Below are 5329 nucleotides of genomic sequence, written 5' to 3' on the forward strand. Positions count from 1 at the left end.
TTTAAACGTATAAAGTAGCCTACCTCCCATATTGACCCGATTGCAGCCCTCTCCAAGTCTGTGTCTGTAACATGCCTTTTGCACTTCAGGTTGTGCACAGTACAAAATTGTCTGACACTCTTTTCCGAGCATCTCTGTTGCAGCGTGTTGGAATTTTCGGCATGGGTCTTCCCTGGTTTAAACAGCTGTTTGTTAAGGTCAGCATGGGTCTCCAATGCGGCCTTTGTCAAATACCATGGAACTATTCAAATGCCCGCTTGCCTCCAGAGTAAACAAAGAAATAACTTCTGGTTCACAGAAAACAGACAGATTAAATAACAAAATCAAAAATGAGTCCAGATCAGTTTTTAAAAAAATATATAATTTGGTGGTGGTGGGGTTTGAGCACCCGAATGATCCTGGAGCTTTGGGTCTCCCATGGCAAACAGGTCCTAGGTGACGGGTCAGACAAAGAGCGCTTCAGAAGCCCCTTATGAGAGACCAACAGGCCCGGTTAGAATCGTGAAGCCGTCCTTCCATGGACCCACCACCTGCCATAGGGGGCTGGTGCAAAATAATTTGAGCAGCTGCCCCACGACCCGGAAACGGAAAAGTGGAAGAAGATGGATGGAAGTTGTTATTTGTTTTTTGTTCAACATTGAAAAACAAACACAATTAAAGCCGCAAGCGGCATTTAGAGGCCCTCGCGAGCACCGTTGGCCGGTTGGCGCACGCCGTCGCACGCCACCGCAACAACCGGGGGGCGCTGCCGCGCCCTACGTAGTTATGCCGTCCCTGCCACCCTCGGTTGAGTTTATAAAACAGCAAAGGCAAGAAATGCGCCTCGGCGCCAGATCACGCAATATTTCCCAAAATGGCCGACTTTGTGTGGGTTGCCTAGCAACCACGTAATGTACTTTTTTGTTCGGACGGTCATGACGAAGGTGTGTACCAATTTTGGTTTGGCTATGCCAAACTTTATTTCGGGTTGTTGCCATGGCAACACGGTGGGGAAATGGGCGTGGCCATAATTTACTTTTTGATCGGGGTCACGTGACGGATGTGTGTGCCAATTTTTTTTTGTCTATGACAAAGTTTACTTTTTTTCCCCATTCATTTTTATTCGGTGCTCTGCAGGGGGCGCTATCGCGCCCATGTTCAAAATTCCTATATCAAAACATCCGGGGCCGAGGACTCGACCAATGATTCAAGTTACAGTAAAATCGGTCACAGTTTGTGCGAGTTATGACTCTTCGAAGGTGCCGGCGAACGCCAAAAACGAACGCCAAATTCATGGCGTTGCCATGACAAAACCAGAAATCCTATTAGAAAGTTTTCAATAACTTTTAATGCCCCACATGTGTAGATGATCTGGAGCGACCGGGGAGTCGCTGCGTTCAACGCCCTAGGACGAGTTCGTTCAAATGCGAGGGCACGAAAAGGCGCCTTTGGCTCTTCTGGCCAATATGGCCGCCATACAGATGGTTGCCTAGCAACCGCGTAATATGTTTTTTTTTTTGGCTTCATGTGACCAATCACTGTGCCAAATTTTTTTCGTCTGCGCCAAACTTGAGTTTTTGGGTTTCTCTATAGGCGCAATGTAATCCTGATTTCCAGGGGGCGCTGACGCGCCATCTTTTTGAATTTTGAAATTTGGGAATAGCAAATTTTGAACCATTAACATTTTTGAATTTTGTGCCAAAAATCAGGACTTTTCGTCAGAGGGAAAAGGCACTTTGTGGGGGGAGAGGAAAAATAATAATAATTAAAGCCGCAAGCGGCATTTAGAGGCCCTCGCGAGCAGCGTTGGCCGGTTGGCACACGCTGTCGCACGCCACCGCAATAACCGGGGGGCGCTGCCGCGCCGTACGTGGTTAAAATGACGCTACCACCCTCGGTTGAGTTTATAAAAGAGCAAAGGCAAGAAATGCGCCTTCGGCGCCAGATCACGCGATATTTCCAAAAATGGCCGACTTTGTGTGGGTTGCCTAGCAACCACGTAATGTACTTTTTTGTTCGGACAGTCATGACGAAGGTGTGTACCAATTTTGGTTTGGCTACGCCAAACTTTATTTCGGGTCGTTGCCATGGCAACACGGTGGGGAAATGGGCGTGGCCATAATTTACTTTTTGCTCGAAGTCACGTGACGGACGTCTGTGCCAAATTTTGTTTGTCTACGACAAAGTTTACTTTTTTTCTCCATTCATATTTATTTGGTGCTCTGCAGGGGGCGCTATTGCGCCCATTTTCAAATTTCCTATATCAAAACATCCGGGGCCGACGACTCGACCAACGATTCAAGTTTCACTAAAATCGGCCAAAGTATGTGCGAGTTATGACTCTTCGAAGGCGACGGCGAGCGCCGAAAACGAACGCCAAATTCATGGCGTTGCCATGACAAAACCGGAAATTCTATTAGAAAGTTTTTAATAACTTTTAATGCCCCACATGTGTAGATGATCTGGAGCGACCGGGGAGTCGCTGCGTTCAACGCCCTAGGACGAGTTCGTTCAAATGCGAGGGCACGAAAAGGCGCCTTTGGCGCCAGGTCGCTCTTCTGGCCAATATGGCCGCCATACAGATGGTTGCCTAGCAACCGCGTAATATCTTTTTTTTTTTGGTTCCATGTGACCAATCACTGTGCCGAATTTTTTCCGTCTACGACGAACTTAAGTTTTCGGGTCTCTCCATAGGCGCAATGTAATCCTGATTTTCCAGGGGGCGCTGACGCGCCATTTTTCGACATTTTTTAATGGGACTTTTTGACACTGTGTATCGCCGGGATTTTTAATTTTGGGCAAAAAATGGTGAGTTTTCATCGACGACTCGTCGAGTTATTCCAAAAAAACACGGATAGATGAAAAATAATAATAATTAAAGCCGCAAGCGGCATTTAGAGGCCCTCACGAGCGGCGTTGGCCGGTTGGCGCACGCCGTCGCACGCCACCGCAATAACCGGGGGGCGCTGCCGCGCCGTACGTGGTTAAAATGACGCTGCCACCCTTGGTCGAGTTTATAAAAGAGCCAAGGCAAGAAATGCGCCTTCGGCGCCAGACCACGCGATATTTCCCAAAATGGCCGACTTTGTGGGGGTTGCCTAGCAACCACGTAATGTACTTTTTTGTTCGAAAAGTCATGACGAAGGTGTGTACCAATTTTGGTTTGGCTACGCCAAAGTTTATTTCGGGTTGTTGCCATGGCAACACGGTGGGAAAATGGGCGTGGCCATAATTTACTTTTTGATCGAGGTCATGTGACGGATGTGTGTGCCAATTTTTTTTTGTCTACGACAAAGTTTACTTTTTTTCCCTATTCATTTTTATTTGGTGGTCGCCAGGGGGCGCTATCGCGCCCATTTTCAAAATTCCCATATCAAAACATCCGGGGCCGACGACTCGACCAACGATTCAAGTTACAGTAAAATCGGCCACAGTTTGTGCGAGTTATGACTCTTCGAAGGCGACGGCGAACGCCGAAAACGAACTCAAAATTCATGGCGTTGCCATGACAAAACCGGAAATCCTATTAGAAAGTTTTTAATAACTTTTAATGCCCCACATGTGTAGATGATCTGGAGCGACCGGGGAGTCGCTGCGTTCAACGCCCTAGGACGAGTTCGTTCAAATGCGAGGGCACGAAAAGGCGCCTTTGGCGCCAGGTCGCTCTTCTGGCCAATATGGCCGCCATACAGTTGGTTGCCTAGCAACCGCGTAATATGTTTTTTTTTTTGGTTCCATGTGACCAATCACTGTGCCGAATTTTTTTCGTCTACGACGAACTAAAATTTTCGGGGTTTTCGGGATTTTGGGGGGTCTGGCCATAGGCCGCAATGTTAACGTCGTTTTTCCAGGGGGCGCTGACGCGCCAATTTTTTGAATTTTTGAAATTTGGAGATGTGAAAGTTTTTTTTTTCACCTAATTGAATTTTGGGCAAAAATTCAGGACTTTTCGTCGGTGGGAAAGTGGATTTTGGGGGGGAGAAGAAAAATAATAATAATTAAAGCCGCAAGCGGCATTTAGAGGCCCTCGCGAGCAGCGTTGGCCGGTTGGCGCACGCCGTCGCACGCCACCGCAATAACCGGGGGGCGCTGCCGCGCCGTACGTGGTTATGCCGTCCCTGCCACCCTCGGTTGAGTTTATAAAAAAGCAAAGGCAAGAAATGCGCCTTTGGCGCCAGATCACGCGATATTTCCCAATATGGCCGACTTTGTGTGGGTTGCCTAGCAACCATGTAATGTACTTTTTTGTTCGGACAGTCATGACGAAGGTGTGTACCAATTTTGGTTTGGCTACGCCAAACTTTATTTCGGGACGTTGCCATGGCAACACGGTGGAGAAATGGGCGTGGCCATAATTTACTTTTTGATCGAGGTCACGTGACGGATGTCTGTGCCAAATTTTTTTTGTCTACGACAAAGTTTACTTTTTTTCTCCATTCATTTTTACTCGGTGCTCTGCAGGGGGCGCTATCGCGCCCATTTTCAAAATTCCTATATCAAAACATCCGGGGCCGACGACTCGACCAACGATTCAAGTTTCACTCAAATCGGCCAAAGTATGTGCGAGTTATGACTCTTCGAAAGTGACGGCGAACGCCGAAAATGAACGCCAAATTCATGGCGTTGCCATGACAAAACCAGAAATCCTATTAGAAAGTTTTTAATAACTTTTAATGCCCCACATGTGTAGATGATCTGGAGCGACCGAGGAGTCGCTGCGTTCAACGCCCTAGGACGAGTTCGTTCAAATGCGAGGGCACAAAAAGGCGCCTTCGGCGCCAGGTCGCTCTTCTGGCCAATATGGCCGCCGTATAGTTGGTTGCCTAGCAACCGCGTAATATGTTATTTTTTTTGGCTTCATGTGACCAATCACTGTGCCGAATTTTTTTCGTCTGCGACGAACTAAAATTTTCGGGGTTTTCGGGATTTTGGGGGGTCTGGCCATTGGCCGCAATGTTAACGTCGTTTTTCCAGGGGGCGCTGACGCGCCATTTTTTTGAATTTTTGAAATTTGGAGATGTGAAAGTTTTTTTTTTCACCTAATTGAATTTTGGGCAAAAATTCAGGACTTTTCGTCGGTGGGAAAGTGGCCGAAACGGCCTTCGGGGGGGAGAGGAAAAATAATAATAATAATAATAATAATTAAAGCCGCAAGCGGCATTTAGAGGCCCTCGCGAGCGGCGTTGGCCGGTTGGCGCACGCCACCGCAATAACCGGGGGGTGCTGCCGCGCCCTACGTTGTTTTGCCGTCCCTGCCACCCTCGGTTGAGTTTATAAAAGAGCAAAGGCAAGAAATGCGCCTTCGGCGCCAGATCACGCAATATTTCCCAAAATGGCCGACCTCCTGTTG

This window comes from Gobius niger (genome assembly GCF_951799975.1).
Source record: "Gobius niger genome assembly, chromosome: 9".
NCBI classification, from domain to species: Eukaryota; Metazoa; Chordata; class Actinopteri; order Gobiiformes; family Gobiidae; genus Gobius; species Gobius niger.